Source organism: Marmota monax, unplaced genomic scaffold (assembly GCF_021218885.2).
Source record: "Marmota monax isolate L192 unplaced genomic scaffold, Marmota_monax_Labrador192_F-V1.1 WCK01_AAM20220418_F8-fsc00224, whole genome shotgun sequence".
Lineage (NCBI taxonomy): Eukaryota > Metazoa > Chordata > Mammalia > Rodentia > Sciuridae > Marmota > Marmota monax.
In genome coordinates this window covers 648,844-665,548 of record NW_026693937.1, presented here as the reverse complement: position 1 = coordinate 665,548, position 16,705 = coordinate 648,844, and the positions used below count along the sequence as shown (strand labels likewise).

Below are 16,705 nucleotides of genomic sequence, written 5' to 3'. Positions count from 1 at the left end.
TTATTTTTTTATTTTGAGACAGGGTCTCACTAAGTTGCGTAGGGCCTGTCTACGTTGCTAAGACTGGCTTCAAATTAGCAATTCTCCTGCCTCAGCTTCCTAGGTTCAGTTGCTGGGATTACAGGTGTGCACCACCATGCCTAGCATGTATCTCAGAAATTTGGATATGTTGTATTTTCATTCAGTTCAAGATATTTTCTAATTCCCCTTGAGACTTCCTCTTTTTATGGGTAGGTTTGGGGTGAGTGCTGGGGATTGAACCCAAGCACTCGTGAATCCTAAGCACGTTCTCTACCCCTGAGCTAGATCTCCAGTCTCAAGACTTCCTTTTTTGACCCATTGATTATTATGTTTTTTAATTTCCAAATGTTTGGAAGTTTTCCAGTTATCTTTCTGTTATTGATTGCTAGTTTAATTCCATTATGGTCAGAGAACACGCTTTGTATGATTTCAAGGCTATAACATTTATTAAGGTTTGTTTTATGACCTTGGATATATAATCTATCAGACTGAATTTCTAAATGCACTTAAGGAAAAAAGTATATTCTGTTGTTACGTAGAGTGTTCTATAAATGCTGGTTAGATCCAGTTGGTAGATGGAATAGTTTAGTTCTTTCTATTTGCTGCTTTTCTGTGGCTTTGTTTTATCAATTACTAAGAGTGGAGTGTTGAAGTCTCCAAGTATAATGGTAGATTTGTCCAATTTTTCTTTCAATTCTATCAGCTTTTGCTCATGTATTTTGAAGTCTTTTGTTGGAATGGTGTGTTGGGTGTATACCCATTTAACAGTGTTATGTCTTCTTGGTGAACCAACTAAAAATTATGCTGTATTGGTCCTTTTAATTCCTGAAAATGATTCTTGTTCAGAAGTCTCTTTTAACTAATGCTAATATAGCTACTCTGCCCTGCTGCAGGGGCACATACATGCCTGTAATCCCAGTGACTTGGGAAGCTGAGGCAGGAGGATTGCAAGTTCAAAGCCAGCCTCAGCAATATAGCGAGGCCCTAAGCAACTTAGTGAGACCCTGTTCAAAATAAAACATAAAGAGGTCTGAGAATATGGCACAGTGTTTAAGTGCCCCGGGGATCAATCCCTAGTACCAAAAAAACAAAAAATAAATAAAAAGACAAAATCCACATAATTATTATTTTTCACTTTAACCAGTTTAAAACATATAGTTTAGCAGCTTTTAGTACATTCATAATGTTGTGAAATATTATCTACCTCTAGAATATTTTCATCATTCCCCAAAGAAATTTCATACCCATTAAGCAGTTGTTCCTTCTTTCTCCATTCCCCCAGGCCCTGGACACTCCTAAACTGCATTTGCTTATGGTGGAATCATACAATATGTGGCTGTTTGTGATCAAAGCTCATTCATGTTGCATTATGCGTTAGTGTTTCATTCCTTTTTAGTGAATAAATAATATTCCATGGTATGAATATGCCACATTCTGTTTGTCCATTCATCAGTTGATGGACATTGGGTGGTTTACCCTTTTGATGATGATGAATCGCACTGCTATGAACACCTGTTTTCAATTCTCTTGGATGCATACCTAGGGTGAAATTGCTAGGTATATTTAACTTTTTAAACATTCTATTTTTAACTTTTTGAAGCACTGCCAAACTGTCTTCCACAGCAGCTGCACCATTTTACATTCCCACCACCAATGTATGTTAACTATAGTTTTTCCGCATCCCTACCAACTCTTGTCGCTTTTCTTGTGTGTGCTTTTAAAAAAGATATTATCATACCCATCCTAATAAATGTGAAATGTCATTTTATTGTTTTTCACTTGTGTTTCCTTAATAAGTAGTGACATGGAGTGTCTTTTCCTGCGCTTATTGGTCATTTATGTATCTTCTGTGGAGAAATGTCTATTCAAGGCTTCTGCTCATTTTTGAGTCAGATTCTCTTTTTGTTGTTGAGTTGTAAGAGTTCTTCATATATATTTGGATACTAGATGCATGATTCACGTGATTTTCTCTCCTATAGGTTGTCTTTTCATTTCATTGATATAGTGTACTTGTAGGAAATTTTTAATTTTAATGGAGTCCAATTTATCTTTGTGTGTCGGGGGGGAGGTGGGTACTGGGTACTGAACCATATCTCTACTACTGAACTACATTCCCAGTCCTTTTTATTTATTTTATTTTATTTTATTTTGAGACAGTGTCTCACTAAATTGCTGAGACTTGACTTGAACTTGGAATCCTCCTGTCTCAGCCTCCCAAGTAACTAGGATTTCAGGTGTATGCCACTGTGCTCAGCACAATTTGTTTATTTTTTATTTAAATACTTATTTGTTTATACTGGGGATTGAACTCAGGGGTGCTTAACCACTGAGCCACATCCCCAGCCCTTTTTGTATTTTATTTTGAGACAGGGCCTTACTGAGTTGCTTAGGGCCGATATGTTGCTGAGGCTGACTTTGAATTCACCATCCTCCTGCCTCACCCTCCAAGCCCCTGGGATCACAGGCATGTGCTACCATGTCTGGCCTATTTTTTATTTTGTTGCTTGTGTGTTTGGTGCCATAACCACTGGCAAATATAAAGTCACAGAGATTTATGCCTCTATTTTATTCTAATCAATTTATGGGTTCAGTGCTTGTAGTTATATCTTTTTTGTGTGTCTGTGTTTTTTTTTTTTTGTTTGTTTGTTTTGTTTTGTTTTGCAGTGCTGGGAATAGAACCCAGGCTCTCACGCATGCTAGGCAAGCACTCTACCACTGAGCTACATTTATAGCCCGTATGTAGGTCTTTGATCCATTTTGAGTTTTACATATGGTGTGAGTCAAGAGCCCAGTTTCTTTCTTTTGCATCTGGTTATCCAGCTGTCCTGGCACCATTTGTGAAGGATTTTTCTTTTCCCCTCGAATTTTATGACACTCTTGTCAAAACTCCATTGACTGTTGATGTCTAGGTTTACTTTTGGACCATGAGTTCTATTCTGTTGATTTTATGCCAGTACTACACTCTTGGTCACTGTAGCTTTGTAGTAAGTTTTGAAATTGGGAAGTGTTTTGTTCTTCTTTTAAAAAACTGATGTGGCTATTGGGGTTACTTGCAATTCCATATCAACTTCAGCATGAATGTGTCCATTTCTGTACAACCAAACCAAACCAAACCAGCAAACAAAACCAAATGCAGTTAGAATTTTCATAGGGATTACATTTAATTGGTATAGAATTATCAATTCAGTTTTCTCCTTTTAGCACTTCAAAAATATTCCTCTTCTATATGACCTCCATGTTTTCTTTCTTTCTTTCTTTCTTTTTTTTTTTTTGGTCTGGCATTGAGGATTGAACCCAGAAGTGCTTTACAACTGAGCTACATCTCCAGCCCTTTTTATTTATTATTTTGAGACAAGGTCTCAGTTGCTTAGGGTCTCACTTAATTGCTGATGGTCCTCAAACTTGTGATCCTCCTGCCTTAGTCTCCTAAATCACTGGGATTACAGGTATGTGCCACTGTACCTGGTTAAAACCTCTCTTAGATTGATCTTTTTTGTTTGTTTGGTTGGTTTTTGAGATGGGGGTCTCCCTGTATTGTCCAGGTTGGCTTCCAACACCCAGGCTCATGATCCTTCTGCCTCAGCCTCCCAAGTAACTAGGGCAACAGGTGGTTCTAGGTATTTTAAGTTGATTTTTAGGAGATCCTGATAAAATGTGGAGCTGTGTGCAATGGGGTGCACTTGCAATTCTAGCCACTCAGAAGACTGAAGCAGAGGATCTCTTGAGTCCAGGAATTTGAAATCAACCAGGGCAATCAGAGCAAGATTCTGCCTGAAAAAGAGAACAACAACAAAAAAGGATATGTCATCCCCTTGTCATGATATATACTGTATATATGTTCCTCTGGTCCTTTCCTTTCAAGTTTTAGATGTTATCTCTTATTTAAATAAAATTTTTACTTTTTATTATAGTTAGATTTATCAATTGTTTTCTTTATGGAGTGGGCTTTCATGTTTTATTTAAGTATTTCTTTTCAGTACTGAAGTCATAAAGGAATTCTATATTTCTTCTAAAGTTTTAAAGTTGTTGTTGCTCTCCTCCTTCTCCTTTTCCTCCTCCTCCTCTTCCTCCTTCTCCTTCTCTTTCTCCTTCTCCTTCATGTTTATGTCTTTGGGACATCTGGAATTTGTTTTCTATACAGTTTGAAGTTGACATCTAATTTTTTCCCTCCCAGGTAAGTATCCAGAGCCCCAAATAATCCATTCTTTTCCTACTGATGTTTGGGGGTATCTCCTCTATCATATATTAAGTTTCCAAGCATATGTGGGACTTTTTAAAAATGATTTTTTAGTTGTAGCTGGACACAATACCTTTATTTTATTTATTTTATGTGGTGCTGAGGATCGAACCCAGGGCCTCGAACATGCTAGGTGAGCGCTCTACCACTGAGACACAACCCCAGACCCCATATGTGGGATTTTGAGCTCTTTATTTTATTGAGCTATTTGTCTGTTTTTTCTCAATTATCTTATTGAATTAACTATTATGAATTTAGAAAGTCTTGATATCAGCTTGGGCAAAATCTCTCATCTTCTTCAAAATTGTCTTACCCTTCTTTGAATGTGGATCCCACTTCTTTCTCTCCTTTTCTATGTTGAGAATTGAACCCAAAACCTCAGATTCAATTGCTCTACCACTGAACCACATCCCCTGCCTGACCTTTGACCTTTCATGTGGCTTTTAGGATAAGATTCTCAAGTTACAGTAAAAATCTGATAGGTAATTTTGATTGAAGTTGCATTGGATTACCATATTAACTTTGGCATAATAACAAATATCAAATCTTATTTGTAAACATGATTATCTATGCATTTATTCAAATCTCCTTGGGAGTTGGGGGTATTGCTCCTTGTAGAGTGCTTCTTTAGCATACTTGAGGCCCTGGTTTCAATCCCCAGCACCAAATCTCCTTTTAGTTTCTTAGTTATATTTTGTAATTTTTTTGGAAGACACTTTTTTTTTTCTTTTGGTACTGAGGTCTGGATCCAGGGACACTTTACCCCTGAACCCTGAGTTACATCCCTAGACCTTTTTTTGTTTTTTATTTTGAGACAGGGTCTCACTAAGTTGCTGAGGCTGGACTCGAATTTAAGATCCTCAGCCTTCTGAGTCTCTGAGATTATAGGTATAAGCCAACATGCACAGCATGGATCATGTTTTGTGGTTCTGTGAATATAGTGTGTGTTTGCTTCTATCAGATTTTCTTGCTGAGCTCTCCTATTAGGTTTAATACCTTCCCTTTTTTCCTTTTTGGTACCAGGATTGAATCCAGGGGCGCTTAACCACTGAGCCACATCCCCAGCCCGTTTTATTATTTTTTTTTTTTAATTTTGAGATAGGGTCTCACTCAGTTGCTTAAGGCCTTTCTAAATTGCCAAAGCTAGCTTTTGAATTTGTGATCCTCCTGCCTCAGCCTGCCGAGTTGCTGGGATTATTGACATGTGCCACTGCATCTGGCTCCTTTTCCAGTTTTTAAAATAATTTTTCTATATGCTCTCACATTATCTGCAAATAGGAATAGTTATCTCTCCCTTCAGCAACCCCCACCCCTTCTTAAACATCTTTTTCCTTCTTGTGTCATATTAGTGAGGACGTCTAGTACAATTTTGAGTAGAAGCAATTGGTACTTTCATCCTAGCACTTGACTTTAATGAGAGACCTTTTAGATGTAACTACAAAAGGGATTTTCAACTGGATGCTGTGGTGCACGCCTGTAATTCCAGAGGCTCAGGAGGCTGAGACAGGAGGATTGCAAGTTCAAAGTCAGTCTCAGCAAAAGCGAGGCACTAAGCAACTCAGTGAGACCCTGTCTCTAAATGAAATACAAGATAGGGATGGGGATGGGGCTCAGAGGGCAAGTGCCCTGAGTTCAATCCCCAGTACCAATAAATAAATAAATAAAATGAATTTAAAAAAATAAACCTCTATCTGCCATTTATACAGTCTCAATCATTACTGGATCACAGCCCGTCTACCTCTGTTGACTTCTCACCCTTCTGTGCTTTTTGAAGCAAATCCCAGACATTACATAAAATTATATGTCAATATTTGGTACACATCCTTAAAAGATAAAAATTAAAGAACAAAAATGATTATAGTATCATTATCAAGCCTAAACAAGTTTAAAATTAATTTCTTCATGCTAGCTATGTACTCCATGTTTATATATAAAATGTATGAGTATTGATTTTTAGAAAATACTTTTTCTTAACACGTTAATCTGTTAGAACAGTGAACTTTAGTGGGTTTTCTTATATTGAACAATGTCATTTTTGAGTTCCTGAGATAAACATAACTGGTCATGATATATATATATCATATATTTCATATGTTGTATATATCTCATAATATATATATATATATATATATATATATATATATATATATATATATATATAACCTCTTGATTAGTTGGGTTTATATATATCCTTGATTTTAATTTGGTAATATTTCATTTCATTTAGAGGTTCTACATCTATGATTATGAATGATACAAGTTTTTAAAAATTCTCTACTAACTGGGTTTTGGTATTAAAATGAAGATCTTTATGAAGTGAGTTGGGAAGCTGTATTTGTTAGAGGAAAATCTAGGCTCCTAACAACAACAACAAAAAAAACCCAATCACAGTTGATCAAATAAGGTGCATGTATGCTTCTTCCTCATAGTCTGGAAAGGAATGGTCCAGGCTGGTGGGACAGCCCTGCTGGCATACTGATCTGGAACCCCAGGGTCTTCCCATTTTGTTTCTGTGCCATCTCCTAAATCTTTATGTCCACCTACATGGTCAAAGCTGGTTCAGCTCAGTGCTGGTGTAGCCTGTGGGAGGGGAAAATAGAGAAAGTGGAGGATGAGTAATTTACTTTTAAACATGTTTTATGTCTCCCTCCCTCTAAGTCAGATGTTGAAACCCTGACTCCCTGTACCTCAGAATGTGACCTTATCTGAAAATAGGGTTGTTGCAGATAGAATTAGTTAGATGAAGTGATACTGAGTACATAGGCCTCTATTCCAATGTGACTGGTGTCTTTATTAAAAGGGGAAATTTGGACACAGGCACACTTTGGGAGAATGCCACACAGACACAAGAACAGAGACCCATCAAGGAACGCCAATGGCAAAGACTACAGCAAACCATCTGGAGCTGAGAGGGATGGAACAGATGTAGCCCCATCACCTGCAGCAGGAACCATCTCTACTGACACATCCATCTTGGACTTCTGACTTACAGAACCATGAGAATAAATTTCTGTTGTTTAAGCCCCCAGCTTGTGGTACTTGGTTATAGCAGCCCTGGGGAAGGAATCCAGAAAGAAATGGAGAAGAATCTCTCCACTTTTGTTCCTAAATAAAGGCAAGAACGTAGTCAAAGGAGGGTTGGGGTTCAGTGGTAGGGCATTGCCCAGCATGCTCAGGGCCCTGGGTTTGATCCCTGGCTACCCCACCCTCCACAATCTAGCTGTACAGACACACCTTGTTGCAAAGGAGACTGGAAAATGTAGGCTGTAGTTGGGCTTCCTGCTCCTTACAGAGAAATCTTACCAGAAGGATTTGGAAGGACAACTCCCACAGGAACTGAAAACATTTGTTTAAGAGAGTGTTTATTTGTACTTTAAAAGTTTAAGAAAACAAGTTTCTAAAACCATCTGGGACAGATATCTTTCAGGGTGAGAGAATTTTGATTACCAATTCAAAAATTTCAATAGCTATTGGAGTAGACCATTTTTGGTGGAAAATTATCCATTTTATTTGAATCTTTCAAATCTATAAAGTTGTTCACAGTGTTTTAGAATCTGTGATAAGTAGAGACTGTATTATTTTAATTCCTAATATTGTTAGTGTGTACTACCCTTGGTCAGGTTTGCTAGAGATTTGCCTGGTTTATTCACTTTCCCCCTAAAGACCAACATTTTTCATTTATTCTTTCTATTTTGTTGTTGTTGTTGTTTCATTAACTTAAATTTTCTTTTATTTGTGCGTTTTGGTTGTATAAAATATGGGGTCATTAACTTTTGATTTATTTCTATTTGAAATCATATATATACACATACACACACACACACATATTAAATGATTAAAATTTAGACTTATTTTTAAAATATCTGGGCCATACTCCCTGCCTCTTGTTTCCCTTTCTTCATAAGCAACACTTTTCAACTCTTTTTAAGTTGTTGATAGAACTTTATTTTATTTATATGTGGTGCTGAGACAATTCTAGTGCCTCTCATATGCTAGGCAAGTGCTCTACCATTGAGCTACTACCCCAGCCCTATTTTTTAATTCTTAACTGATTCTTTTATATTTTTATTTGTTCTAATTAGTTATATGTGACAGTAGAATGCATGTTGACACATAATATAATAAATGGTTGTACAGGTTGTGTAATCCTATATGCACATTGGGTAATAATGTCCAATTCATTCTACTATCATTCCTACCCCCCATACCCCCTCCTCCCTTCACTCCCCTCTGTTTGGTCCAAAATATCACTATTCTCCCCCCACCCCTTATTGTGAATTAGCATCTGCATATCAGAGAAAACATTCAGCCGTTGGTACTTTGGAATTGACTTATTTTGCTTAGCATAATATTCTCGTCTTAATTGATTCTTTTGGTGTTCACCTCTATATCTCTAAATAATGTGCTTATATTCCTGCTTCTTTATTTTTCTGCTATAGCTATTTCTTACAGACTTCTATGGATGACAAGACTTTAATTCTTTCCATTCCTTCTCTACAACCTGGGCATTCTTTTGTACCTCAATCCTCCCACTACCATTTATTTTTTTTCATACACAAATTTAAAGGTGTTATTAATTTTTGTGTTCTTTTTAGATTTATGTGACAGTAAAGTGTATTTTGACATTTTAGGCATACATACAGTATAACTTATTCTAATTAGGATCCCATCCTTTTGGTTGCACATGATGTGGAGTTTCACTGATGGTATATTTACTTATGAACACAGGAAAGTTATGTCTGATTCATTCTATTGTCTTTTCTATTCCCATCCCTGCTCCCTTCTCTTTACTCCACTTTGTCTAATCCACTGAATTTCTATTCCCCCACCCCGCACTTACTATATGTTAGCAACCACATATCAGAGAAAGCATCTGTCTTTGGTTTTTGTGGGATTGGCTTATTTCGCTTAGCATGATAGTCTTCAGATCCATCCAGTTACTGGCAAAACTCATAAAGTCATTCGTTTTTATGGCTGAGCCAATACCATATTTTGATTAGCATATATTAAATATGTATATTAGTACAACTACTAAAACACTAGTCACAACTAAGCTATGTTATATACTAACAGTTTTTTTTTTTTTTACTTTTATTTTCCCTGGAGTTCATGATTGCCTTCCTTTTTCATTTGCTTAGTTTTCTATGTATTTATTACTGATTCAGTCCAAGTTATATAAATATTCTCAGTAGATCCCAAAATTAAGTAGTCTATTTATTTCATCTTCCTTCAGAAATCTTTCCTGGAATATTCTGATCTGCTCGAACCTGAATTGGTTGCCGTTTATATTTTCACACAGCTATTATCACGGCATCTCTCTCATCTCTTTTTGGGTTTGGTTTTATGTATTTCATGGCTTCCTCTTGGTTTGCTTCCTTATTTTTGATATAATGCATCCTCTAGTAGCTTCCCGAGAGTATTTGGAAGATACATTTAGAAATTCTTCATATATGTAAAAATGTTTTTTTTTTTTTTCTCTAGTCTTACATGTGATTGCTACTTTGGCTGAGTGTGGAATTTCATATTAGAAATATTTTTTCTTTAGTATGTTGGGGGCACTACTTCACTATTTTCTAGATTCCATTTTTGCTTTATGAGAAATCTAAGTGTGTTCTGATTCTTGATAATGAGTATGTTTCCCCCCCTCTGGAAACTTGTAGGATTTTTTTTAAATCCCTAATGTTCTAGTATTTCATTATGATGTGCCTGAGCATGTGTATTAGTCAACTCTCTGTCACTATGACAAGATTCCTGAGATGATCAACTTAAAAGGAGAAACGGTTTATTTTGGCTTGCAGTGTTAGAGGTCCATGGTTGCTTGGCCCTGTTGCTTTAGGCCTGTAGTGACACTGTACATCTTGGCAAGAGTGCATGGTGGAGGAGGACCGTTTAGCTCATGATGGCCAGGGAGTGAGAGTGACAGTACAGGTTTAGGGTCTCAACATGCCCTTGAAGGGGCATGCCTCCAGTGATCTAACTTTCTTCCATTTGGCCCCACCTCCTTAAGGTCCCACCACCTCTAAGTAGTGGTATAGTCTGGCAACCAAGCCTTTAACACATGAGACTTTGGGGCACATTCAAGATCCATACTATAGTAGCATGGATTTATTTTCATCCTTTGTGCTATGTAAAAGGTAGCTCTTTCAATTTGCAAACTTGAGACCTTTGATTCTGGGAGCAAGTTCTTGAATTATTTCTTCGGTGAGTTCCTTTTCTCAGTTTCTCCTGAGTTCTATTTCTAGAACTCCTATTATTTAATGTTGGGCCTCCCAGATTTAATTGTTCTCTAATTTTCTGATTGTCTGTCTTCTATTTTACAACTCTTTATTTTTTTAGGTTTACTTTGTAAAGTATTGTATTTTCAAATACAGCCATTATACTTTTATAAGTCAAGAACACACACAAACACACACACACACAAATAAAATAAAAAAACCACCCTAGGTATTTCAAATAGAAAGGATTAAAAATAGGAAATTAGGTACTGTTCTTATATTTGATATTGCTATAACAAAATACCTGAGGCAGGGTAGTTTATAAAGAATAAAGGGTTTTTAGTTCTCAGTCTGGAAGTTGGAAAGTTTCAGAGCATGCTGCTAGCACCTGATGTAGACCTTACTGCATCATGGTATAGGGCTTCACAGGGTGAGATGGAATCAGTGTGCCAGCCGAGGTCTCTCTTCCTGTTCTTATAAAGGCACTAATGCCAACATGGAGATCCCTCAATGACCTCATCTAATCCTAATAACCTCTCAAATGCCATTAACATATGACTTTGGAAATTAAGTTCCCAATACATGAATTTTGGGGTGACACATTCAAACTAGAGCAGATGCTAATAAAAACACTGAAAGGAAAACCAGGAGGTATAACTAACTAATTTTCTTTCTTTTTTGTGGTGCTGGAGATTGAACTCAGGGTCTTGTGCATGTGAGCAGGCACTCTACCAACTGAGCTCTATCCCCAGTCCTAGGAGGCATAGCCTTCATATTCACTACTGTAGCTGTGGCCCAGAGAACCAGGAAGTTGCTGTCACCCTCCAGATGTCAGGGAGCTATAGGAAATCTCTGCTGATACCACACTTGCTTTGCAGGCTTGGGGTTGATGACTATTAGCAAATGGAATCTAGCTGGACTCTATAAACTGTACGACCAAGACACCTGCTGCCTCCTCTGGAGGAAGGTGAGGACTCTGGTCTCCAGTCTGCCTTCTAAATCTCCCTACAAAGAAGAATTTAGAAGGCCATAGTAAGAATACTGATAGAAACAAACGGAAAATTATCAAAAACAAAACACATGGACATTGTCTTCATTCTCTCTGTTTTTTTTTAAGGCTAGAGTCTCTTAATCCATTTGATAACTTAGCTTTCACGTTTCCCCTTCTGGCTTCTTTGTACAATATTTTTCATGAAATTTTCCTTACTATCTTCCAATTCGCTTTTTTTTTTTTTTTTTGCTTTGACTATACTTGGCCTAGAGTTTACCCTGAATATCAATGCTTAAAAAATTCTTAAGACTTCTCACTGGTCCTTCTTTTCCCATCTGCATTTCTATTGTTTTTCATCTAATATTTTTTTCTTGCTTTCAATAGATATTGTATGTTCAATGTCTTTGAGTAACGTAGATGCAAATGCACTCGAACACCTTTGTGTCCATGTGGTTTACTGATTTTACCATCTTTCTAATGAAGAAGGCTTAAATTTCTTCATTGTTGAAATGTATTTTGGAACTTCGCTTTGCAGATCCATTTTGAAAGGCAGTCTCCTCCCTCTGATTTGTTTTATTTTTGTCTTTTATTTTTCCCTTCGTCTTCCTCAGTGTGCAGTTGAGAGCTTTGTGGTTGGTTCCACTCCATCTTCCACTCCCACCCTATTCCAGAACAAAGTCTTATGTGTCATTTCACGGCTCTTTCTCCTTGCCAGAATAATGCCAATCCAGATGTGGAGACAGTGTGTGGCTTGGCTTGCTTCTCATTGTGAGGCTGGGTGCCCTCTGCCCCTCTTACCTTGCCCTATGCTGGTCTGCATCATCCTGAAGCAGGATCTTCCTCTGGTCTCCTGTCTCCCAGAGAATTTTTTTTTTAAATAATAAATCTTTCTATTGAAGTACAATGAACATGCAGAAAAGTACACAGGCCATAAATGAATACCTAGATGAGTTTTTTAATATATATATTTTTAGTTGTTTCATTTTATTTATTTATTTATATGTGGTGCTGAGAATTCCAGCCCCCAGTAAATTTTCGCAAAGTAAATGCTCTGGTGGAATGAAAAGGAGCTGGGGCTCTTTGGAGTGGGCATCTACCAACCTGACACAGAAAATAAGTCTCCAAAGAAGATCAAGGAGTTCCTGGATAGAAGAGGGAGCTCTACTCAGGAACAGTGAGGTTCTTCTTTTATTTTTTGGTACTGGGGATTGAACTCAGGGGCACTTGACCACTGAGCCACATCCCCAGCTCTATTTTGTGTTTTATTTAGAGACAGGGTCTCACTGTGTTGCTTAGCCCCTTGCTTTTGCTGACGCTGGCTTTGAACTTGAGATCTTCCTTTCTCAGCCTCCCGAGCCACTGGGATTACAGGCATGTGCCACTGCATCCAGCAACAGTGAGGTTCTTGACGTATGTGATGAGAAATAATTTCAGCACCCACCAGTTGGAGGCATAGACAGAGGTTGATTTAGGAAAGCAGGTACATATTCAAGGGAGAATGAGGGCAATCTCAAGAGAGGGATGCCGTTGGGGTAAAACAAGGAATACACATTGAAGGGAGAGTGAGAAACATATTTTAAGGGTTCCTGGGATTTCTTTGAAAGGAAACTTGTTGAAGAGTAGGTATGGAAAGGTAAGTAGAAATGATATCAGTCTGGTGATCTCAAGGTGGGTCCTGGTGGTCTGTTCATTCTCAGGATCCTCAGGCTGCGATGGTCTTCATTATCTGATCAATAGGGACTGCTGCAAAGTCCCCTAAATTATAGGTTCCTCAAGATAGCTTATCTCTTTGTTGGTGTATTTTTTTGGGGGAAGGGCTAATTAACAGTGCACAGGTAGACTTACAGGTTTTCCAGGAATTTGGGAGTAACAGGCCTGGAAGGAAGACTGCCTTAGTGAGTGACATGCCTGGAAAAGTATGTGAAACTTCTAAACTAAAATCTTATTTCCTTGTCCTTCCTTTATGTCTCTTTTCTATCTATTTATAAATTCCTTCTATCCTACATCAAACCCAGAGCAAGAAAAGCATACTACTGACCTCTAGAAGGCCCCTAGTGTTCCTTCCGGTCCTTTCAAAGGTAACTGTGCTCCTGCCTTTTTTAACAATCCTTTGGGACCCAGAGCCCAGCAGCACCTCCGTCACGTTTCCCACGCAGTGATTTTGGGCTCTGTTCTGCTTCTGGCTCACAGAAAGTTCACCTTGTTTCTGAGCCCAACTCTGTGTGTTGGGTTATATATTAGAATGTTTTATTCATCACTGGTTAGAACAGAGAACTCACCACTCCATCTTGATTAGAAGTCCAGCAGGATCTGTTTATGGGATGTCAGTAGCTATGACTGGAGACCAGGGAAATGGTAGCAGATAGGCTGTGTTCAGTGGGTGAAAAAAGCATTTGTATGTTTCCTAGTGAATTCAAAATTTTGTCTTGAAATAGCAGACAACAAAAAATGCAGGTAACTGAGGTGACTTAAGACACACACACACAGATATACACATATATGTGTGTGTGTGTGTGTGTGTGTGTGTTTCCCCAGCTAATCCAGAGAGACTGGAATGAAGAAGACTGCTCAGAGTTACTTGCTGGGAGGGAGTTTCTGTAATCTGGGTGAGGCATACCAAGGGCCCATGAGGGCAGTCACAGTGGGGTGGTAAGATTGCAAGAATGAGTTTGGGTGATAAATAGGAGGTGTCTGATTGGATGGATGTCAAAGATGATTTTTTAGTTTCTGGAAAATTGGTGGAAAGTGGTATAACTTATAGAGCTTAAAGGAGTGCTAGGAAAGGAGCAGGTTTGTGGGAATATATTTTATTTATTTAAAAAAGTTTTAAAAAATTGTTTTGGGGTCCCGGGGATTGAACTCAAGGGCACTCAACCACATTCCTCAGCCCTGTTTTGTATTTTATTTAGAGACAGGGTCTGACTAGGTTGCTTAGCACCTTGCTTTTGCTGAGGCTGGCTTTGAACTTGCGATCCTCCTGCCTCAGCCTCCCAAACCCACTGGGATTACAGGTGTGTGCCACCGGGCCCAGTGGGAATTTGTTTTATTTGTGGCTATCTCTGCATGTCCTCTCCCAAGGTTCTGGTCTTCTGACTCAATTGACAAATACATTTGTGTTGAGTCCCTGGTTGGGTAGGGAATTAACTAGCAGACATGGTCATGTTTAGGCTGGGGCTCTTTGGAGTGGGCATTCATCAACATAAAGGAAATGATGGTCTTCAGGTTGACCTTTCCTGTCCACAAGGTACAGGGGATGCCCAGATTCCATTTGGGCCCTTTTGAGAAAACTAGGGGAAGAAGCAGTGAGTCAAGTGCTTCCCAGAGAAGGGCAGGTGCAAGGGAGAGGAATTCCAGCCTTTCCTTTCTTTTGATTGGTTAGAATTCAGTCCCCACCAACTTCTGCTTCTTAAGGTCCTTTGAAACCTGGGACCCTGGCCTTCTGTAGATACTTCAGTGATTTGATACAAATGCATCTTGGAAACCTGGGGTCAGGAGGACACATTTTGCCTTATCTGTGATTCCACAGGAGGTGTCCAGGAGGTCTATGAAGACCCTTCTTCTGATTCTTCTTTTTTTCTACCTACCCCTAAGCCTCTCCTGATCATGGAACCCTCATCATGTTGCTCACTGGTCGGGCTGAGTGTTGCAATCCTCTGGTCAGGCTGATGTCTAAGTAGCAATCTAAGCAGGTTCCAGAATCACCTCACTGGAGTCTGGGGTCTCCAGAGGAGTCAACTTAGACCGTAGAAGTTTACTCCAGGGAGAGTCAACACACAGAAAGCCGAATCTCTTTCATCTTCACACTGTATCTCTTTCAGCTTCACCCTATACTCCTTGGGAAACAGATGATCACTATTGTAATGATCTTGCTCACATTATTGCTAATTTGGGGCAGGAACGGAATAATAAGATGTTGTGACCTGTGAAACCATGATCCAACCCCTACATTCCATAGAAGAGGCCCAGGGAGGTCAAGGCACTTATTCAAGGTCAAGCCAGGAATACTTTCTTTTGTCCTCCCTCCCCACCCCCATCCCTGGCTCCCAAAGGGCTTCAGAGCCACCTTAGTGAACTCTAGGGTGCTTACCATCAATCCAGATATTGACAACGTTTTGGGGAGGGTGCTGAGAGCCCCTTGGTCCCATGGACCTTGTAAGATCTGAGCTTGGGGTCTCATCAAAGTCTTGCATTCAGCCAGTCTTTCCCTGCAGGCTCCTGCACCTGGGATTGGAAGAATGAATAGGGACCTTGTTTGGTAGGAATTTCTTTCGTCTGCTGTTTGCTTTGGGTTTTTTCCCTCTCCATTCCTGGCTCCTAACCCAATATTTGGTTTTCTGTGAGCACTAAATATATTTTTTTCGTTTAACCCCCAGAATCATGGCTTCCTACCTGCTTCCCACGACCGGATCCACAGCCTGGAATGAAAACAGAACCCAGAGGGCATCAACAGCTCAAGGCTGAGGGGGTGGCAGTTCCGGGGAGGGGGAGGTGCAGCGCCGGGGAGGGAGGGAGCACTCACCCACGCGGGGCACCTCTTAGACGTCCTGAGAAAGAGAGCAACAGGGGGAGGGAGGCGACTCCTTGGCTTCTGTCCCCTACCTCCTCCAACCAGGGCCTTGGGACTCTTCTCCCTATGCAAAAAGTGTCCTGTCCACCCCCAGCACCTCCAAATCACCTCAGCCTTCCAGGTGCAGGCTGCTGAGGTAGACCCAGGGCGCCGTCAAAACCTGCACCTCAAGCCCACCCTGCCCACACCTTCGCCCCTGCTCCAGCCTGGCTGCAGCCCCCTTGGAGGGCTCCCCCACCTTCCTGCTGGCTGCACTGTTTACAGTCAAGGCAGCAGCGCAGGCGTGAGCTAAATCCTGAGCTAAATCAAACTGGGCAGTGGAAAATTCCCCTCCGGAGCCTCCTGGGTAGCAGCTCTAAGCAGCTGCTATTGAACACCAGGGCTTGTTAGGCACCTGGCTTTCAGGTCCCCCACCCACTAAGCCCCCAGCTGGGGAGGAGGTAACTGTTTCTCTCTACTTAAGAGCCAGGGAGGGGTAGCCAGGAGCCCTGCTCCCCAGAACTGCCCCATGTTAATGCCTGTTAAAAATCTCATCTTAAATCAGACTTGGTTTTCCAGATTTGAGAGCCGGTGGCAGTACATTCTGTCTCCGTCTGGTTGAGCAGGAAAACAGGAGACAGAGCTTCCTACCACCTGATTTACAGCCTTGGCGTGTTTTTGACACACAAATCACT

The 16,705-nt window shown here is 39.7% G+C and overlaps 1 long non-coding RNA gene across 3 annotated transcripts; it reads right to left on the bottom strand.

The window, feature by feature from the left end:
• Positions 1-6,443: 6,443 nt before the first annotated feature.
• On the bottom strand, positions 6,444-16,409 carry LOC124106276 (uncharacterized). Of its 3 annotated transcripts, none has more exons than XR_009228572.1 (3): positions 15,984-16,409; positions 15,552-15,685; positions 6,444-6,838 (listed from the first exon to the last, which is right to left on the bottom strand). It is a non-coding gene; the product is annotated as an uncharacterized LOC124106276 (long non-coding RNA). The 3 variants fall into 3 exon arrangements; XR_006856044.2 differs by lacking the exon at positions 6,444-6,838 and adding an exon at positions 12,412-15,297 and having other exon boundaries at positions 15,984-16,403; XR_006856045.2 differs by lacking the exons at positions 6,444-6,838; positions 15,984-16,409 and adding exons at positions 12,412-15,297; positions 15,854-15,975.
• Between the last annotated feature and the right edge of the window lie 296 nt (positions 16,410-16,705).